Source organism: Helianthus annuus, chromosome 4 (assembly GCF_002127325.2).
Source record: "Helianthus annuus cultivar XRQ/B chromosome 4, HanXRQr2.0-SUNRISE, whole genome shotgun sequence".
Lineage (NCBI taxonomy): Eukaryota > Viridiplantae > Streptophyta > Magnoliopsida > Asterales > Asteraceae > Helianthus > Helianthus annuus.
This window is the reverse complement of record NC_035436.2, coordinates 33051008-33074234: the sequence shown is the minus strand read 5'-3', so window position 1 is coordinate 33074234 and position 23227 is coordinate 33051008. Positions and strand designations below refer to the sequence as shown.

Genomic DNA, 23227 nt, shown 5'->3' with positions numbered 1-23227 from the left:
TTCCACACATCCATTGGCCAAAAACTTCAAAGTACCTTCTACATCCATGAACAACCCATGGTCCGTAGAAATAGCCTCACGCAACACACTTCTACGTTCATCGCTAGAAAGGTGCAATCTCTTGAGATGAGAGATCAACCGAGAAATCCCCTTATTTCCCACTTCACCATCCGGGCAACAATGAAACATACGAAAAGGACATGGCCAGGAGCCACTCAAAGGCGTATAAGGGGTTGTCATTAAGGCGAAATAAATCACGATTCAAGTTGAGACACGAAATTTTGATGTAAAAACCAAAATTTAAGCGTAGGCATTTTATCGAACACTTGGAGTGCATCCATAGAAAAACGAATTAGTGAGTGGTAAGGAGGTTCGATTTTGACTAGATGAAAAAACAAATTATTCAAGATTCTATGTAGAAGCTGGGTTCTATCAACATCAGTAAATATATATATTCAGCCAATCGAGAAAAAAAAAGAAAAAAAATATATAATTTTTAATAGAATGAACAAAGAATTGTATGTCAATGTAATTAAATATCGATTAAGAGAATTAAATTAGAGTGGGAAATATGATAAAAGTACTCTACTAGTATTATTATATATGTGAACCGTTGAAACGGTATAGTTGTTAAAGTTTCGAAATAATTTTTATACAACATAGAATTTCATGTCTCTTGATAAATTTCCACATTCTAGTTCTAACTGTACGTTTATCGATCTGAAATTGTGTGCAATATAATTTGATCAGGTATGTATATAGTATAAAACGAAAAACAGTAGGAAAACTAAAATAAATGTTTATCGTTACCAGCAGTGACGGAACTAGACCTTCAACTCAGGGGTATCCCAAAATTTTTTAGGGGTGTCCTCGTACTTGTTCAGGAGTGTCCTGTGTATAAAAATCGGAAAAAAAAATTTTTTTTACACTACTCGTAAAAACTTGAGCCGTACCCCGGGCTACGCCCGTTTACACTACAAGTCCGCCCCTGGTTACCAGCATGATACTTCGGATCATTTCATCAGTGTAGTTCTGGGGCTCGGTTTGACTTCACTTATAACGTATATCCACCACAATGATACTACAATAAATATCATACGAACAAGAAAACAATCAAAGACGACGGTACCTCAATGCAAATTGTCACCCATGTCGCATCGCGTGGGTACTCTACACCTCATCATCATACTCAGTAAATCCCACCAATAGTAAAGCAAATGTAGGGTATGAGGAGGGAAAGATGTAGACAGCCTTACCTCTACCCCGTAGGAATAGAGAGGTTGCTTACAGTGAGACCCCCGGCTCGATAGTAGTTTTGCATCAAGCCTTGGACATAAGACAAATAACACTCAGCAATCGGGACAAAGACCGATTAGTGCATGTACCCTTTTGTCTTTCAGCTATCAACGCCACCACATGATGCATGATTAACCATCCTTAGCTTTTAACGTTATTTTCATGAAATTAGTAAAATAACGTTAAAATTTGTGCACTTTCATTTTTGCCCCCCCCCCCCATGGCCCACACATATACATTATATGCGCATAACGCAAGCGGGGCGTAGCGTGGGTACTCTACTTTTATTAGTGTATGAATTTACATCGAGATAGTTGGTAAACGGGCAACAAGCTGCACCGCTACCCCTTTTTGAATAGCAAAACTAAGCCTTTTAAAAACTACGTCCATAGATCTCGGGGTCATAACATTACTATGCATGACCCTTTGAACTCCACTAAGTAGTTCCACAGCCTCTGGCGCCAGAAAACCAAAAGTATCAAAAGCAAATGGGATAAACACGTGTTGGTTGTCAAGGCACGCTTTCTCATGTTTGGTCACTTTACCCGAAGCAGCCTGACCCACCGTAAATGCACTACCCCTTAGGCGCACAAGCGGGGAAACCCCTGTTAGAACCACACGGGCATGTTTTCCTCCTACCCATCCAAAAACCAGAATGTCAGCTGGTCGAAGGGTAGATCTCCCTTCCAACGGGTCTATTAAGAAATTAACGGGAGCCTCTTTCTTAGAAGAAATACCAGCGCACCTGAATATGTCAAAAAGGACATCCCTAACCAAATCATGTCGGTATTTGAACCCCGGGAGCTCTCTACAGTGAACTGCATGCTCTCCAAAGGAATCCAAACACGCCTTCTGACAAACAGGGCATACCTCATCAACTGGGAATAAAGGAATCATGAGGCGATACTTAAGGATAGTACGATACTCCACCGGCGACATATGCTGGCATAACCTATCTATAGGTATAGCAAGAAGGAAATCTTGTGCATGTGGTGCTCGGAGACACTCAAAAATGGCTTTTTGTCTAACGGTAAGTCAAACTGTACTTCGATTTCATGGACAATTTTACTAAAAAGAGCACTCGCCAATGCATGTTGGGCTTTAGAGGGGGCGGTGTCCTTATTAGTGAAACCGCTGAAGTCAAAGCTTGGAATCGTATCACGAAGACAAGCCAAAGCACAAACATAATCAGAATCCATACCACGTATTCCACTGTCTCTTAAGATGTGGTCCTGTAGCACCCACGATTGGGCCCTCGAAGCCATAAAAGCATAGGATGAAGCCTCTACAGCCGAATACAACCACAAACCCCTAAACCTAATAGGTAAAGAGGAAAGTCTCCACTGGAGGTCTCCAAAGAAAGGACCTCCACAAACCACCAATTCCTCAATCGTCTCACGCAAACCTTTGTCAAAGAACAATGCTGCATCTTCCATGTGTACAGGTTGGCACGTCCTCAAGCCAAAGAAAAGCTTGGCAATGCCCATACAGGATCGAATCAAGAGTAGTTCGCTCTGCGGGTCACCTAATGTGGGTAGAAGATGTATCAAATCTACCGCCTTAGCAGCTCTTTTCTTTGCCAACCCACCAATAAAGCTTGCGTCTCTACTAACACCCCCCCCCCCCAAGAAGCTTCACCCCGACTAATGGCCTCCCGATGTCCTTAGGAAATAACCCTTCACGAAACTTGCTACCATCACAAGAAGGCCAAAATAGCTCAGTTTTCTTAATATTGAGTTCAAGACCCAATGTTGGACTCGTCACCTTAATGATGTCCAACACTCTAGCCACCTCTTCTGAACCTCCAATGACAGTCCCATCATCAAGATACCAAGCATGAAGGAGAAGCTTGCTTTTGTCTCTAATCTGATACACAAGGGGGTGCAAAACAAGAGCGAAAAGAAGTGGTCCCAATGGGTCCCCTTGCTGAACTCCCGTGGTAGACCAAATGTGCCCTTCTCCAAGATACAATCTTGCTGGCTGCCCATATAGAAATTCCACCTACAAAGAAATAGAAGGGCACCTCATCCTGACCTCACGAAGTAAGGCTGATCTATCCACCTGGTTAAAAGCATTAGAAAAATCTACAGTAAGCATTGCAAGAGACCCATCAGTGTGACGTTCACTTAGAACCCCGTTGACACTGTGTAAAATGGCCACAGCGCCACCCGACACGCCGACCCCAAACTGAAAATCATTAAGGTACTTGGTCATTTTTTTACCAACACCCTTCATAGCAACCTAGAAACCAAACGCCTCCATATAGTACCCACTTCAATAGGTGTAATCCCATTGTCGGGTTTTAAAAGCGGTGTAAGGGGAGCAGACGCGACGAACTCTGCCAAACACGATGGGCATTTCCCCCTAACCATAAGTTGATTACTGCAGTGATAGCGCATAAAAGATCAGTGGCAATAGCAGACCCCTCTCCACATAAAGCATCCAAAATGTGGTGTGCCCTTAAGCCATCCCTCCCACATGAGGTTCCTTTAGGAAACGATTTAATGCAACATAGGACACTATCCACCTCTGCTACAAGGGGAGGCTCAGAATATATAGTACCTGGCATAGATGGAGGTTCTTTGTGCGGGTGTTTAGCCTCTAAAGCCTATATGGTATTATCATCGTACAAAGCAACACCGGATGAACATAGCACCTTCACTGCAGCTGTAAAGTGGCCATCAGCAACCTTTCGAAGGCACTGCCTAACATTGGTGTTACTAACAGTACTCTCCTCAGGATTATCAACACCTCCTTGACCTAGAGACCCCAAAGCAGGACTATCAAATATATTTTTAACTAACATGAAAATACCATCTTCTTTCCCCCATGTGGCTAAAGAATTCAGAATTGATTTTTGTTGCAATGCCTTTCTATTCCCAGACCTTTTTTCTTTCCTATTTTTTGGTCTGACCACTTGCAAAGTGCAGCGAGGAAGAAGGAACAACCTAACCCACGTTTCAATGGATCTAGGTTGGGCAACCACTTTGTAGAGAGCGGTTTTCAACGCCTGAGAGACCGACAGCTATGAGGGATGCTCTTCACGGTGACAATGTGTGCTTTAAAGACACGATCTAGTAGAACAGTATCCAACATGAACGACTCATGAACATTGGTCACGTGCACCTTGGGAGAGGGCCTCGAAATCCCTATAATGTAGCTATCTATGTCATTATCACGATTGGTAAAACGGACAAGCCCATCGGGATGATGGCATGCACGACTCAATGCATGTATACTCAAACACTTTCCACACATCCATTGGCCAAAAACTTCAAAGTACCTTCTACATCCATGAACAACCCATGGTCCGTAGAAATAGCCTCACGCAACACACTTCTACGTTCATCGCTAGAAAGGTGCAATCTCTTGAGATGAGAGATCAACCGAGAAATCCCCTTATTTCCCACTTCACCATCCGGGCAACAATGAAACATACGAAAAGGACATGGCCAGGAGCCACTCAAAGGCGTATAAGGGGTTGTCATTAAGGCGAAATAAATCACGATTCAAGTTGAGACACGAAATTTTGATGTAAAAACCAAAATTTAAGCGTAGGCATTTTATCGAACACTTGGAGTGCATCCATAGAAAAACGAATTAGTGAGTGGTAAGGAGGTTCGATTTTGACTAGATGAAAAAACAAATTATTCAAGATTCTATGTAGAAGCTGGGTTGTATCAACATCAGTAAATATATATATTCAGCCAATCGAGAAAAAGAAAGAAAAAAATATATAATTTTTAATAGAATGAACAAAGAATTGTATGTCAATGTAATTAAATATCGATTAAGAGAATTAAATTAGAGTGGGAAATATGATAAAAGTACTCTACTAGTATTATTATATATGTGAACCGTTGAAACGGTATAGTTGTTAAAGTTTCGAAATAATTTTTATACAACATAGAATTTCATGTCTCTTGATAAATTTCCACATTCTAGTTCTAACTGTACGTTTATCGATCTGAAATTGTGTGCAATATAATTTGATCAGGTATGTATATAGTATAAAACGAAAAACAGTAGGAAAACTAAAATAAATGTTTATCGTTACCAGCAGTGACGGAACTAGACCTTCAACTCAGGGTATCCCAAAATTTTTTAGGGGTGTCCTCGTACTTGTTCAGGAGTGTCCTGTGTATAAAAATGGGAAAAAAAAATTTTTTTACACTACTCGTAAAAACTTGAGCCGTACCCCGGGCTACGCCCGTTTACACTACAAGTCCGCCCCTGGTTACCAGCATGATACTTCGGATCATTTCATCAGTGTAGTTCTGGGGCTCGGTTTGCTGCAGATGTAAGAACATTTGAATCATATTCTTCTTCTGCTTCCCATCACTACAATTCTTCACGCTCCCTTTTAGCTCTTCCAGTAGCTCCTGCAAGAACATGTCCCTCTTTGCTTGCAAAGTGATCAATCTTTTTTGTAATTTGGTCACTCCTAACCACCTCAACATTGGCAGGTAATCCCCCACATGTGTAGCACCCATAACCTTCGAAACCCTATCCATAATCTCACGAAAGTGATGTGCCTTTTCCTTCACTTCTACCGTTGGGACATAGTCGCTACTAAAATAGTATCTCTTACCAGAAATCATCTTCATCATAACATTGAGCGTTAGGTCAACTAACATGGATTTAACCTGCACCATAGTGCCTTGTTTTGATGAAGATCTATAGAGCTTACGCACCATAAGACGCACTTCATCATTGCGTATGGGTTCAAACTCTCTGATTCGGTTAGATGAGAGGATTTCAAGAGAGTAGATACGGCGAAGGTTCCGCCAGTGATCGCCATAGGGTGCATAGATAAGGCTGGTGTAGTTGTAGCCAAGGTATTTGCCTGCAAGCAGCCGAGGGCGGTTTGCAAACACGATATCATTCTTGGTGAGACATTCCTCGGCCATGGAGTGAGAGGAGACCACAAGGACTTGGCGTGAGCCGAATTGCAAGAGTTGGATTGGGCCGTGTTTTGTAGAGAGTTTGGCGAGGGAACGGTGGAGTGGTTTTTTGAGAAGGTACAGATGACCGATTATAGGTAAAGGAGGGAGCCATGGTCTTGGTGGCAGTGGCGGATCCAGAAATTTTTTTTACTGGGTTCACTTTTTTAGGCTCTTGATTTTCGGTCAACTTGACGTTAGAATTCCGGTCGGGTCGGGTCGGGCTTTATCATTAAAGTCACTTTTTTTCTAAAGCCACTTCTTTTCCTATGATGCTTTAGAGCATTCCCGTCCCATTCTATCATCGTCTCTAAAAAAACACATTTATCTAACTTTGTCACTAAATTAATTTGTAATAAATTTTTATCGAATTAATTCGAGTCAAGACGGGTCCGTGTCAGAATCATATATCTTTTGGTTATTTTATTTTGGGTTTCGCAAAATCCATAAACAGATATACAAATTCGAGTCAAGATGGGTCCGTGTCCATCTTTAAACCTTTCACTCTTCCACCAATATACAAACTCATGCTAAAGTTTCTAATCTCAAACCAAATAAAAACCATAAAAACTAATATGACATTCCAAACAAATAACAAAAAATCTCAGTCCTGATCCACTGAAATTAAAACCTTCGAAAATCTAAATAGTTTTGCAAGTAATAACAGAAATCAACTACAAAGTAAGACTATGTTTCAAATTCATAGTACCTGAATAATACTAAATACCATATCTCAACTACAAAGCAACTTTCAACAATTTACACTCAAGGCCTACAAAACCATAGATGATGATTCATCTACAGTTTGCAAAGACTCCACATATAAAACAAAAAAACAAAATTTTATACTTATAGTTACTCTACTATACGCCACTTATGTAATTGACAAATTTTACCTTTCTATATAGTATACACCAATTACAAGATACATGATATTTTCCTAACACACACACATTATGGGTTCCTAATCAATGATGTAAAACAAACAGATGAAACTTTCAGCAGGCCAGCAGCAATATTAACATAAAAACCACTTAATCGAACTGTTTCGGCAGCAATAAAACATCAAAAGCTGAAACTTTCAGCAGCAATATGAACTTAAAAACCCAATTTCAAACCCAATTTTTATGTAATCAACAGATTATAAATTGTAATCAGTTAATCACTTAATCACTTAATCACTGATGTAGTCAAAAGCTGTAATCATCGATGTAAAACAAGCAGATTTATAACAAACTCTAATCACTGAGATGATGATAAATTGATAATCAATTAATCGTATAAAACTAACCTTAATCACTGAGATGCTGATAAATTGATAAGAAAAACAAAGTTTCAGCAGCCGGAGGCGGAGGCGGAGCAGCCGGAGGCGGAGCTGCTGGGAGTGCTGCCTGCTGATGTTGTTTGATCTCTGTTCGCTGCTTGTTTGTGTGCGGCGTATATGTTTTCTGATATAACCCTAAATGGGTTTTAATGTTTTATTACTTTAAAGAAAAAAACTTAAAAGAGATTAAAAAAAACGGACAAAAACAGCAATTACGGGATTCGAACCCGGGTGGGTTAGGAAGAAAAGCGCGAGCATAACCAGTGAACCCAAGACCTTTTGTGTTTATGGGTTCCTTTTATAATATACTTATGGGTTCCTTTTCAGCTTCTTATATATATTTACAATAAAAATTAAAAAAAGACTGGGTTCCCGGGAACCCGTTATTTATACATAAGTCCGCCCCTGCTTGGTGGGAGGTTTTGGAGTTTGTGGAGGAAGTAATCAGTGAAGATAGGAATGGCTAACAATAATAATGGGATGAACAAGTAAAACGCATCCATTTAACTAACCAAGCTTGAACACACCGAAGCCTATTACTCTTGTGTCCCGCTTATATAGAGAAACAGTTCTGCACATTTTCTCATATTCGTTTATTTCAAGATAGCACCTATAGAATTAGCCCTATAGAATTAGCCCAAAACATTCCTAGTCTCTATAGGATTCACATTCACTAGTACAACCATTAAATCTCTAAACACACCATCAAAAAATTAATAATAGAAACCAAATCAGTCCACCGTTAAATCTCTAAACACCATCAAAAAATCAATGTTAGAAACCAAATTAGTCCACTATTAAATCTCTAAACACACCACCAAAAAATCAATGATAGATACCATAAGTCTCTAACAAGTGTCAATAGGCATTTACCACCATTTAATTCACTACTAGGATATCAAAACTTTTTGACACTTCTATAATTGGTTCACTTGGGTTATCTTTATATTTAAAAAAAAATAAAATATAAAAAGGTTATTGGCGATAGATTTTCTATTATGAACTGATCCGTAAAAATATAAATTATTTGAACAAATGTTACTTAGTTTTATTTTATTTATAAAACATCCAAGATCGAATACAAAGAAAAAATACTATACAAACAAAAAATGTACAAAATCTACAAGCATAATGACATAAAATTACATGTTCATGGGAAACTAAAAAGAATAAGATACAAACATAATTTCTATATAGCCATTTCCTAAAATAACAACTTAAACACATACAATCAAACCAAATCAACATAGTATATAATTGTACATCCTTGACACTTCAAAGCAAAAATGACGTTAATCGTCGTAATAGTTTTCCGACGACTATCTTCAAAGCTCAAATATTTTAGAATACAATAAAAAAACATACATAAAGAAACTCTACTCCTCGTCTGAATTAGGAAATTCCAAACCCAAAGAACCTACTAATTCAATTAAATCGTATCTCAACCGAAAGTGAATTTTTTTATCACGCAAGTCTTGTTGGATATTTTCGGGAACGTGAACTTGTGTAGGAGGATCTGGCACCAAATCTGGAGATATTGTATGTTCGTCTTCTTTGATTAACATACTGTGCAATATGATACATGCATATACTATGATATGTTTTGTTTCTTATTCATCGCACGAACCGGTCGGCTAAGTAAGCCATATCTATCCTTTAAAACACCAAAAGCCCTCTCAACATTTTTTCTTGCCAATTTTTGCAACTTTTTGAACGCCTTTTCTTTAGCCTCGACGGGAAATGAAGGAGCTTTCACAAAAACAGACCATGAGGGGTAGATACCATCCACAAGAAGAAAGCCTCTTTTGTAATATCGCCCATTAACATAAAATGGACAGAAGGGTGCAGTACCATCTGTTACAGTTTTGGAACAACGGCGACGTGTGCGAAACATTGATGTGGTTGTTTGAACCTGGAACACCAAAATATGAATGCCAAAACCATAAATCATTCGACGTCACCGCTTCAAGTATGATGGTTAGTCTTTTGACGTCACCCTAACATACGCCCCTCGCAACTCTCTTGGACAATTTTTCCACTCGATATGTGTACAATCGGTGCTACCGATCATCACTGGAAAATGCCATCTAGCCTCATGTGCGGCATAAATACGTGAGATGTCGTGTCTCGTCGGTTTACGTAAAAAGTCTTTACCATACAATTTAATGACCGTGTTAAAAAAAATTGCGGACATTCACGGGAAGTTCTGTCCGACATAGCTAGGTATTCATCAAATTGATCGGGAAGGTTACCTGTCGCTAGTTGGCGAATGGCGGACGTGCATTTTTGTATTAGCGTGAAACTTGGTTTGGCCCTCGCATTGTAAACTTCTTGAAACCATTCTTCAGTTGCTTCGATGTCTCCAACAATCTTTAAAAATAATTCTTTTGGTAAACAAAACCGATCTCTAAACGTTTCGGTGGTATTGTAGACCGGATTCTCCACAAAATAATTGTTCATTAACACTTCGTTGGCATGTATAGTGTCACACCCTGGCTTTGCGGAAGCGTGGTTAATTAGGTTAGTTAAGGGATTAACCCGGTTACTTTTGTGTTGTGCTTTATGGCGGGTGTTTGGGTATTCAGGGACCCTAACTGGCTCAGAGAAAGACAAATAATGTTATTAACAATATTTTCATGTTCCAGGTATAGTCCGGTTGTTCGGTTGGATAGTAATCCGTTAAAGCGCTTAACAAAGCTTTTAGAGTGTCGTTAATACCATTTTTAATGACACAACTTATTCTCGACACTTTGGAAAGTGTCTAGTAATATTTTCTCATGTTTTGGCACTTTATTAGTTAGCTAGAAGCTGAATTGTTTATTAAAGTGCTAAGTTTTGTGCTTAGTGTATGTCCTAGGCACATCCAGTCATTGTAACTTATCCCTAGAGACGCACTTCTACAACCCTTGTTTCCCTACACTCACTATGGGTGTAGTGAAATATTTCTGGCTCATACAGGCCTTAGAGGCAATATCTGCTTGATGCTGGCTTTATCAGCATGTTCAATAGGTTATCCGTTCATAGTGCTACTGTGCTTTTGTGCATCATGTTTGTCACTAGAGTTCAGTATGTAAATAATGTAGTGATGGTAATTAAAGTATGATGCAGGTATGTACAAGTATCAGAAATCAAGTAGCAGTTCATCAGTAATTTCAAGCAAGCACAGTAATTAAACAGTAATTAGTTATTAATTAAACCGTACGGATACCTGATTTAGTAAGGGTTGTCACATTCTCCCCCCGTTAGAAAAATTTCGTCCCGAAATTTTAAGTTCTGCTTCTAGTCGCAGGGTTCTTGGGAAATAAGTGGGGGTATTTCTCTTTCATCCGGTCCTCACGTTCCCAGGTGTATTCAGGACCATGTCTGGCATTCCAACGAACCTTGACGAGCTTGACACTGCTCCGGCGGGTCTTGTTCACTTTCCAATCCGTAACCTCTACAGGTTCTTCAACGAAGTGGAGCGTGTCGTCAACATGAATTTCGTCGGTCGGAATGACAACGGTATCTTGCGTTGGACTCTTCCTTAAATTTGATACGTGGAACGTATCGTGAACACCATTCAGTTCGGCAGGTAGATCTAACTTGTATGCTACGGACCCAATTCTTTCCAAGATTTTAAACGGACCAATATACTGCGGATTCAACTTTCCACGCTTCCCGAAGCGTGCCACACCCTTCCAGGGTGATACCTTCAACAAAACCATATCTCCTACCTCAAATTCCAGAGGCTTCCTTTTTCGATCCGCGTAGGCTTTCTGACGGTCACGAGCCGCATTGATGCGATCTCGGATCTGTGCAATCTTGTCCGTGGTTTCCTAGACCACATCAGGACCAACCAACTGTCTATAACCTGCGTCAGACCAACAGAGCGGTGACCTGCACTTGCGGCCATATAGAGCTTCGAATGGCGCGGCACCGATACTGGTGTGGTAGCTGTTGTATGAAAATTCAACCAAAGGCAAATGCTTATCCCAGCTACCACCCAAATCCATAACACACGCTCTCAGCATGTCTTCCAAAGTCTGTATCGTCCGTTCGCTTTGCCCGTCGGTCTGCGGGTGAAACGCGGTGCTCATATTCAATTGCGAGCCAAAATCTTCCTGGAAGGATTGCCAAATCCTTGAGACGAACCTCCCGTCTCTATCAGAGATGATTGAAAGAGGTACTCCATGGTGTGTAACAATCTCTTTCATGTAAATTTCGGCCAACTTGCTCGTATTATCCTTCTCTCCGATAGGTAAGAAGTGTGCTGACTTCGTCAATCGGTCCACTATTACCCAAATAGTGTCGTGGCCTTTTGGCGTTCTTGGCAACTTCGTAATAAAATCCATGGAGATTTGTTCCCACTTCCACTTGGGAATTTCCGGTTGTTGCAGAAGTCCCGAGGGCTTCTGGTATTCCGCTTTCACTTTAGCGCACGTTAAACACTTGCTCACATAAACAGCAACATCGCCTTTCATCCTAGGCCACCAGTAGTAATCCTTAAGATCTTGGTACATCTTATCCGCTCCAGGGTGGATAGAGTACCGCGACTTGTGAGCTTCATCAAAGATAACCTTCCTTAAACCTCCAAACAAAGGAACCCAAATCCTTTTCTCAAAACATAACGTTCCTTCCTTGTTTGGTACCAATAGCTTCTCCATCCCACGGAGATATTCTTCTTCAAGGTTTCCTTCCTTGAGAGCTTCTTTTTGCGCGGCACGAATGCGCAAGGAAAGATCGGTTTGGATGATCATCTCTAAAGCCCTAACCCTTATGGGCTTGATCCTCTCCTTTCGACTTAGGGCATCGGCGACCACATTCGCCTTCCCTAGATGATACTTTATCTCGCAGTCGTAATCATTCAGCAACTCGACCCATCGTCTTTGCCTCATATTCAGCTCCTTCTGGTTGAATATGTGTTGTAGGCTTTTGTGATCTGTAAAAATTGTACACTTCGTACCATAAAGGTAGTGTCTCCAGATCTTTAAAGCAAAAACCACTGCGCCGAGTTCCAAATCGTGAGTGGTATAGTTCTTTTCGTGCACTTTCAGCTGCCGTGACGCATAAGCAATAACCTTTTGGAGTTGCATCAACACGCAACCCAATCCTTGACGTGAGGCGTCACAGTATACCACAAAATCATCTGTACCTTCCGGTAGTGCTAAGATTGGCGCGTTGCAGAGCTTTTCCTTCAATATCTGGAACGCTTCTTCCTGTTTGATTCCCCAATCAAACTTCTTATCTTTCTGCGTGAGGAGCATCAATGGTTGAGCGATCTTTGAAAAATCCTCAATGAATCTTCGGTAATAACCAGCCAAACCTAAGAATTGTCGAATCTCGGTTGGCGTCTTTGGCGTTTCCCAATTCTTGATCGCTTCGATCTTGGTTGGATCCACGTGGATTCCATCGCCATTTACCACGTGCCCAAGGAATTGGACTTCTCGTAGCCAAAACTCACACTTAGAGAACTTGGCATACAGCTGTTCCTTCTTCAGCAATTCCAAAATGGCTCTTAAATGTTGTTCGTGCTCGGCCTTCGTCTTTGAATAAATCAAGATATCATCGATGAACACTATCACAAACTTGTCCAAATACGGCTTGCAAACTCTATTCATCAAATCCATGAACACTGCAGGTGCGTTTGTCAACCCAAACGGCATGACTAGAAACTCGTAGTGTCCATATCGAGTTCTGAAGGCTGTCTTCAGGATACTCTCCTCTTGTATCCTTAACTGATGGTATCCAGATCGAAGATCGATCTTTGAATAAAAGCTTGAACCTTGCAGTTGGTCAAACAGATCATCAATCCTTGGCAGAGGGTATCTATTCTTGATCGTCAACTTGTTCAACTCCCGGTAGTCAATACACATTCGAAAGCTACCGTCCTTCTTCTTGACAAACAAAACTGGAGCTCCCCAAGGCGAGAAGCTTGGTCAGATAAATCCCTTGTCTAGCAACTCTTGAAGTTGTGTCGACAGTTCCTGCATCTCAGACGGAGCAAGTCTATAGGGTGCCTTAGCCACAGGCGCGGCGCCTGGAACTAGGTCGATGCGAAACTCTACTTGCCTCTGAGGCGGCAATCCAGGCAAGTCCTCTGGGAAGACTTCTGGATATTCCCTCACGATAGGGATGTCTTCGATCTTCGGTTCTTCAGCAGCCTTCTTATCCACGATGTGTGCCAGGAAGGCAGCACATCCCTTCTATAAGCACTTTCGCGCTTTCAGGCAGTTGATAATTTTTAACGGCGTATCACGCTTTTCTCCGTGAACCACAATTGTCTCACCATCTTCGGTTGGGATACGAACGACCTTTTCATGACAAACTATCTCAGCCTTTTTGCCTGATAACCATTCCATTCCAACCACCACGTCGAAGCTTCCCAACTGGACTGGTAGTAGATCCAGAGCAAACTCACGCTCTCCCAATTCGATCACACAACCTCTAATAACTTCATTGGCTTCTACCAACTTTCCATTCGCCAATTCGATCGAGTACGGAATATCTAATTTACTAGCGGCTAAACCAAGCATATTCTTAAACTCTAATGATACGAAGCTATAATCGGCGCCAGTATCAAATAAAACGGATGCATAGCGTTGGTTTACAGGGAACGTACCAGTAACGACATTGGGATCCTGGCGCGCTTCCCTTGCTTCCATGTTGAAAACCCTACCACGGGCTTGGCTCAACTCTGGGCAATTCCTCTTGTAGTGCCCAAGATCACCACAGTTGAAGCATCCGGATCTTTGCCCATTTCCACCAGCTTGATTATTCCTCTGATTACGATTCGCAGCGCCCGCTTGATTAGCATTGTTAACTCGATTTCCATCACCTCCATTGTTCCCTTGTGGGCGATTTCCATTTCCGCCCCGGTTGGTGTTTTTGTTTCCGAATCCTCCCTGGCCTCTCTGGCCAGCTATGGCCCAACAAGAATCCTTCAGGTGGCCAGTCCTTCCACAAGCTTCACAAACTTTCAAACCACAACGGCCAGAATGGTGGCGCTGGCAGGTATTACACTTGGGCTGGGTGCCCATGTATCCTTTTCCTTTCTTCCCACTACCAGCTGTAACCTGAGCTGGCATGCTTGATTCCCCTTTCTTAACCACACCGCTAGTGCCTTGCTTGAAGTTTGAAAACTTCCGCTTGTACCTCCTGATGACTCCACATGAGTCTCTTTCTTCTTAGTCTCAGCATCATCGAACTTGTTCAGGCGAATAGCCTCCTCTGTGAGAGCCACGCTCAAATCAATTGCCTCAGTAATAGTCGCAGGCTTGGAAGAGGTCACCATGCTTATGATTTAAGGAGCTAATCCCCAAATAAAACGTTCAATCCTTTTGAACTCTGGAGTGACCATGTAGGGTACCACATGCAATAAGTCATGAAACCTCTGAACGTATTCTGCGATCTTTGGACCTTCCATCTTTAAATGCCAGAACTCTGTTTCCAATCTTTGGATTTCAGCGCGGGAATAGTACTTTTTGCGCATAAGTTCCTTCAGTTCGGTCCAGGTTAGCGCGTAGGCAGCAGCTTCACCAAGTGTCTGTACTTGCAAATCCCACCAAGATAGGGCTCCATCCAAGAATAGCCCAGAGATATAGGTGACTTGCTGATCTAGTGCGCATTTGCTCATGCGAAGAACAGATTCAGTTTTCTCAGCACAACGAACAAAGGAGACAGCACCTCCTGTGCCATCAAAGTTGACTGGCTTGCAGTCTAGAAACTGCTTATAGGTGCACCCTGCACGTATAGTATAACATGTGAACGACATTAGCATCTTTGCCATAGATATCCAATTAGGTCATGGTATGTCTAAATGACTTAGTATTACCATGAGGCGGGTTGTTGTTGTTGCCAGTATTGCCTGAGTTGCTTCCACTAGTCCCTCCTTGAGAGGCGGCGTATTGTGCGATGGCAGCAGCGATGATTTGCTGGAGTTCTGCCTGATTGGTAGTCATTTGCGGTTGTTGACGTCTGGGCGGCATCTTCTAAAGATGTGTTTACGTTGGTCAGGCCATAGTAGAGCGTACGTATATAATGATAGTAATAGTACATAACATCTCATGTTATCAATATATCATTCACATATCATCTCTTGTCACAAATATCATTCACACAACATCCCATGTCATAAAAATATAAATAATCAATCAAGCATCAAATATGATGAGAATACTGCGATTGCCATATATCGAGACCACATAGTAAGTGTACAAGTACATCACAGTGTCATACAACATCAATCGACTAAGGGCTACATCACCCCTGTCCAAAAACTATATCAAATCAGTGTCACTACATCCCATGTACAAAATCAACAAAAGTCATAATCAGAAAGTAGTATCCAAAAATGCTGTGCAGTCAAAAGCAATCGCCGTCTTCTCACCAACGTCTACCCAAACGACACTGATGAGCTCTATACGGATGGCGGTGGAGGAGGGGGAAAGTGAGTGTAAAACAAACGACGCAACTGGAGCCAGTCCTCCTCCATGGCTCTCTGAGTACGAAGGAAAGAAGCAACCTGCTGTTCTAGTGCAAATAGACGTGCAGCATAATCTGGGGGTACAGGTCGAGAGGGCTGCAAAGGAGAGTGGGTCTGACCCTGGCACTGACACGGTGGCGGCTGAGCTCTCTCAAGCTCCTGAATGCGCTGTGTGTGTGCCTCGTGCTGGGCGACGAAAGACATCAAAACGTCCTCAATAGTGTACCCCATGTGGAAAGGATGGTAGGGGTCAGTCGGTGGCATGATAGGTGGTGATGACCAGAGAAACGGCTCCCTGGCTGGATCAAAAGGTGCCACATGAAATGGAGAAACAGGGGGTAAAACAGGTGGAAACTGTGACATGAAGGGAATAGATGTCGGCACATGCCCAAAGGGATGGGCCGAGGAACCCTCTCCAGGTCGCGCTGGAGGTGTAAACCGAGGGAATGAAAAGGAGGTATCAACGTGACGAGTATCAGTGATCTGAGGGGGAATAGGTGGAACCTCATCATCAGCAGGAATTCACCCGTGCTGTGCGTGCTCATCTCGTGGATCCATGTGGGTCGCGAATAATGCATGCTCGGGCTCTAGTGGAACGGGATCAGGTGGGGGAGCAACAAGAGGGTGAACGGGTGCATCAGCAATAAGTGGGTGATCAACATGATCAGCAGCAATGACATGATCGCCCTCCATCAACGGAGCATCCACAGGGTGATCATCAACAGGTGGGTCAGCAATCACAGGCTCAATAGGCATGCCAACATGAACGGGGTCATGCTCAAGCACAGGGTCTAGAGCGGCTGCCTGCTCAGCGGCGATGGCAGGCTCGGGATCATCAAAAGCCATCTCAAAGTCAAACTCAGGGTCGATGGGATCCACTGGGTCAGCTGGGTCTACTAGATCCTCCATAGGCTGATCCATAGGTATAAACTCTATATCCTGATCCGGGTCGAATCCTGGGGGAAAAATAGGATCGGAATCCTCCACATCATCGTGGTCGAAAGCAAAGCTAGGAATAGGGGCAACAGAAGATGCCTGGTCAGGATCTGAACCATGTGAAAAGTGCTGTGCGCTCAGAGTGTGGGAAGGTGCGGAGGCCACAGACTCGAAGGAGTCTGGAGCAGGTGAGTATGCAGGTGACGCCGCAGCTGGAGCATCTGCAAGCAGTAAAAGTCCTCCGTCGGCTATGAGGGCCTCGCCCTCCTCATCGTCCTCTAGGAGATCATCGTCAAACAGATCATTATCGCCGTCAGCCTCGGCGTCAAGAAGTAAATCGTAGGCAGGGTAAACAGCTAAGGGTATGGGAGCAGGGATCTCCACTAATGGTAGGTACTCAACAAGAGGGCCATCGGCGAGCTCATCAGCCTCGTCAGGTAGCGCGAAGGGCTGAAAGTCGTCCTCGTCCATGCTAGAAACGTCCGACGTGTGCACCTCGTGCTCTGAAGATGCTAGGTCATCTGATACTACAGGTCTAGGTCCGGTGGTGTCTGAGACGCCAGTGCCGGGCGAGTCCATGTGTCTGTAACATAAGCACAAATATGCACAAATAATCAGTCATATAATCAGGTAAACACATTAGTCACCAAGTAAGAAATCACATAATTCTCCTAGTCCCACTAGCCTCCCAGTCTCCTAGACTGACATTCCTAGTCCCACTAGCCAAATTCTCCCAGTCTCTAAGACTGCTCTATCATCTACCTCGACCTCTTAGATCGAGCCTTGGCCTCCAAGACTGAGCCTGAGCCTACTCTTCCTAGCCTCACTAGCCATCTACCTCGATCTCTTAGATCGAGCCTCGGCCTCCAAGACCGAGCCTCAGCCTCCAAGACTGAGCCTACTCTTCCTAGTCTTACTAGCCATCTACCTCGATCTCTTAGATCGAGCCTCGGCCTCCAAGACCGAGCCTCAGCCTCCAAGACTGAGCCTAATAATAAATAAATAAAATGTGCTCAACATTTGTTTATAAAGACGTTTTGGATCTGAACTTAAGTGGTATGCAGTAAAAATGTTTTCGTGAGAGCCCTAGTGATCATAGTCTAGACTCGAGAAGGAATCCTAGTTCGCTATGATTAGAGCTCTGATACCAAGCTGTCACACCCTGGCTTTGCGGAAGCGTGGTTAATTAGGTTAGTTAAGGGATTAACCCGGTTAGTTGTGTGTTGTGCTTTATGGCGGGTGTTAGGGTATTCAGGGACCCTAACTGGCTCAGAGAAAGACAAATAATGTTATTAACAATATTTTCATGTTCCGGGTATAGTCCGGTTGTTCGGTTGGATAGTAATCCGTTAAAACGCTTAACAAAGCTTTTAGAGTGTCGTTAATACCATTTTTAGTGACACAACTTATTCTCGACACTTTGGAAAGTGTCTAGTAATATTTTCTCATGTTTTGGCACTTTATTAGTTAGCTAGAAGCTGAATTGTTTATTAAAGTGCTGAGTTTTGTGCTTAGTGTATGTCCTAGGCACATCCAGTCATTGTAACTTATCCCTAGAGACGCAGTTCTACAACCCTTGTTTCCCTACACTCACTATGGGTGTAGTGAAATATTTCTGGCTCATACAGGCCTTAGAGGCAATATCTGCCTTATGCTGGCTTTATCAGCATGTTCAATAGGTTATCCGTTCATAGTGCTACTGTGCTTTTGTGCATCATGTTTGTCACTAGAGTTCAGTATGTAAATAATGTAGTGACGGTAATTAAAGTATGATGCATGTATGTACAAGTATCAGAAATCAAGTAGCAGTTCATCAGTAATTTCAAGCAAGCACAGTAATTAAACAGTAATTAGTTATTAATTAAACCGTACGGATACCTGATTTAGTGAGGGTTGTCACATATAGTTCACGATCCATCATTTTCTTCTTTGGGCGGTTCGAACTTCCTTCAAGTTCGCTATACACCGACACGAAAAGATCAAGCGTCTCGTTGTCGGAAGACGATTGGCTATCTGTATCGCTATTGCTGTATATCGGAAACGTCGAATCCGTAAGAAAATCCATTTTTGAAATATGTAGAATGTGTGATATGTGTTTGTGTTTTGGTGTGGGTAAAATGGTATAAAAATTGTGAAGTATATATAGATTGTTTAAAGTGTTCTTTTTTATTAAATCAAACGTTCAAAAAATAACGGTCAAAATCAACAAACGGTCGGATTTTTTTTTTTGTTTTTTCACGCGTGATATTAATCACGCATTAAAACTTCCACGCATGATAAATGATGGTAGCGGCGGTATGCTAAAGTTTTTCACAAGTGATGGGGGGTGTATCACTCACCACCTCGGGTCCCTAAGAAGATTCATATTCCCTCCACCATTATTTATGTAATTATCTTATACTTTAAGTTAAAATCATACTTTTCAAAATTTATCTCTTATATAAAAAATGTTCCACATCCTATTCACCATATCTAACTCTATATTCTTTTTTTATTCTTTCTTCTCTTTTTTCAATTTATTTTTCTTTTTATATATGTGTATGTGTGCAAGTGTGTATGTGAGAGATGATATAAGTTGTGGGGGACCCCAAAATCTTTTGCTAGAGGTGCGGAATATTTTTTAAGATTTTAGGCCTCTATCTATGTAGAAAAAATCGGTTCATAGGGGGTCGGATCGGGTCATACAAGACAAAAGAATATCAAAATAAAATTTATATAATCATCAAAAACACGTCAAACGTCATTATAAACGTATTTAAAAATGTGCCCTACAGGTTTTCATTTTTGAAATCTATCCAAAACATTATCTAGAGATACTGAACACTTTATAAGTTTATTACATTCTTACTCGTGGTTCCTATCAAATATAAAATGCTCCAGAAGTTCATTAAACAACATTAAACACTTAAACAAAATAAACAATCATGTTCAACCATAGTTCATAATTTTCAATTTTATTTTCAAACATTCAAGCCATAGTATTAAATGTTGATTACTTTTAAGTAATCATTTAAACAAACAAAGTTATAATATGAATAAAACAACAAAATCATTTAACTACAAGTCTATAACAACCAAAAAAACATCAAAAAAATATAAAGAGATCAAACCCTTATACGTCTATGTTTTCTCCTAATCACCACATAAAACAAAAAAAAAATCAATAAAGAAACCATAGTAGTTCTATGTCGGAATTCTGGGGTAATATGGATCGGTATTGCCGGAATTTTGGTTTTTCAGGCAAAAAAAGTCGTCCAGTCGTGAGCAATGGCGTCAAGTTGCCGGAAGTTTTTTTGGGGCGTGATTTGGAGTTCGAATTGGTGGATGAGTTTGGGTTATTTTATTTAGTTCAAATTTCTTTAGGTTGGGTTTGGGCTTGGGTTAATAAAAATGTAGATTGGTCTTTGATTGGGTTAAGTAATTAAGTAAATAAGTGGTTAAAAAATAATTATATAAATTGTGTTATATATATTAAATAATAGTCAACGTTTAATTTTTATATAAATTCATAACAGTTTTTTTTTTCTGAGTGAGGCGGTTGAAAATTTGCAAGGAGTGCGGGTGAAAATTTCAAAGAGGTGCGGTTGAAATTTTCGTAAAAAAATAAAACTAAAAATTAGTTTTTCAAAGGGTGCATCTGCCCACCACAGCTTGAGGTGGGTACGCCCTTGGATATAGAGGTGAATAGTAACTTTTCAAATTTGGGTGGAGTGTGTAGGTACTGTTATTATAGGGGTGTAGATAAAGTAAACGAATAGAATGTAATGAATTTTTGTTAAATTTTATAAATTTTGAAGATGAGGTGAAGGATGGTGGAGAAAATGTAATATTTTTATACCTTTATTATTATCTTTACTCTATCCTCTACTCACAACCATTCCTTAAAATATTAAAAAATTTATAAGCTTTTCTCTCTCTAGATATTTTTTCCCTTATATTTACATATGAACAGTAATATTTGCATATATTTTTTTCTGTTCTCCGCTCACAACCACTCAAAAACACTAACAATCATTTCTTATAATATAAAATTTTACTTTTCATTTATATATTTGGGGTGACATTGTTCCCCACATTGGTTATTTAATATTTTTTAAAAGTGGTTGTAAGTAGAGGAGAAATAAAAGATAATGATGAAAGTATAAAAAATATCATTTAAATGAAAAGAAAAGAGAAAATATTGTGATTTTTAGTGTAATTATATGAATTTTGATAGAGAAGAAGTTGGAGTGAATGCTCTAAAAAGCAGGTTTCTATGAATGTACCCATATGTAGTGGTCATGTGAAATCACATCCAACCACATTTGAAACACTATCCTCCTTACATGTGAAATGGTTCAAACTCATGGCCTTCGTAGTCTCCATCATGAGAGTAAGAGAGGGGTTGGTTTTGATTATAGACAAAGAGAGTGAGTATGTATGAAAAGTCCAAACTCATGGTATTGTTTGATTCATACATTTTATACTATTACACCATTCCAAGAGTAATATCACTTATTGATCACGTGAACGTCAAATAACGAATTTTTCTACTTGATATGGTGAACCACTACTCATAGTCTGAGTAGAGTACTCTCGGTACTAGTAGTAAGTATGTTTTTTTAAGACGTGAGCGACAGTGGCGAAGCTTGACCCGGATGACGGATGGAGGATTCGAAAACATATATACCAAAAAATTTCTATAGAACCAGGAGGTCGAAAATGTATATATCTAAAAATTTCTATACAAAAATTTCATATATAACACTATTGAGCGAAAAGTTCCAACGGTCAGCACCCAACATACAGTGAATTACCGAGCATAGCCTAAGAGACCAGTACCAGAAGGTAACCTACACCTTCTAGAATGTTTTAGAATTCAGGATTAGTTTCTTTTTGGACAATGACTTTATAATTTCAATTAAACTATAAATATGTTGACTACGAACATGTGAAAAAATGGACATCTATTGTTGAAACAAATCATTCTAAACTAAATGGGTGGTCGTGTGATGCGGCGGGATTTACAGTTATTTCCAAGGGTGTGTAAAGTTCGGTTCAAAAAACAATTTAGATGGATACACGAATTTAAAAACCAAATACTCGAATCTTATCCATGTATCATATTACTTCTTGTATATATTTTTGTGTTGTTATTGAGTCTGTTTAATTCACCATCAGGTACCATTACTCAACCATAATTGTCAGAAGAAGTTGATCGGAGACTGAAGGCGCTTCGGATAGTCAAACGGAACTAAGAGCAACAATGGTGATTCACAGTTTACGTAAAGCTACACCGTCACTAGAACAAAAACAACTTCTAGATCATAGTTTTATTTTTTTTATTCAAAACCTGATTCGAAAAACGGCGTATAATTGCGTGAATGGTGGTAGACGGCTGTGAATGGTGGTTGCGATAATTTTGCAACGCATGACGGCGTAACTCCGGTTGGTTGTGGTTGTGGTTTGTTGATGGCATGTTTGTACGGTGGCGTTAAGTTGCGTGGTGGTGGAATGGCTGTTGTTGTCACCGGAGAAGGTTGTTCCAGCGGTGGCTTCCGAATTTTCAATCTGTGTAGCGGAGGTTCAGAGTATTTTGATATTTTGAGAGAGAGAGAGAGTATGTGAATTTGTGAGAACCGATTAGTTTATGAACATTAACAAGATTATTTGTTTCCCATAATGAGTGATTTAATCATGAATCCTAATTATTTTTCATCTGTTACGTAAAAAGAACAAATCGTCGGTTTCTGAGTTTCCCCATTCGGAATTTAGAATCGAAGAGGAAAAATCATTTTAAATGAAAATTTTCAATACCATCCTTCAGGTTCAAGGTCATTTACACTCTAATCCCTCTAATTTGTTTAAAATTAAATCAAACCCTAAACTTATAATTAAATCTAGTTTACCTATATATTAAAATTAAAAGAAAATGAACAATAACATCAACAGGTGATTAGCAAATGGTATCGGGTACCGGTATCAAATTTATCAAACCGGGTATATTTTCGGTACCGACTTTTGACATTTTTGGTATCGGTTCGGCACCGGTATTCACCGGTTTTACCCTCAAATACCGGTACCAACCGGTACCGAACCATATCTCACCAGGTATATTCGGCACCGGTATCCACTTTTGAGAATTTTCGGTAACGGTATTTTCGGTACCGGTTGGTACCGAGCTCATCAAATCCTATAGCAACGTAGCAACGCAAGTAATTGCACCGTTTAGATTACTTTTCATACACAACCCAATGAATACTAACATCATCAAGGGGATGAGCAAAT

General features: G+C 40.7%; 1 long non-coding RNA gene and 1 pseudogene across 1 annotated transcript; one reads left to right on the top strand and one right to left on the bottom strand.

The window, feature by feature from the left end:
- LOC110933147 overlaps positions 1 to 19025 on the bottom strand; it is a 33987-nt pseudogene extending 14962 nt beyond the window's left edge.
- A 2883-nt stretch (positions 19026 to 21908) lies between these two features.
- LOC110934504 lies at positions 21909 to 22655 on the top strand. The gene is made up of 2 exons (XR_002588393.2): positions 21909 to 21981; positions 22121 to 22655. It is a non-coding gene; the product is annotated as an uncharacterized LOC110934504 (long non-coding RNA).
- Positions 22656 to 23227: the final 572 nt, after the last annotated feature.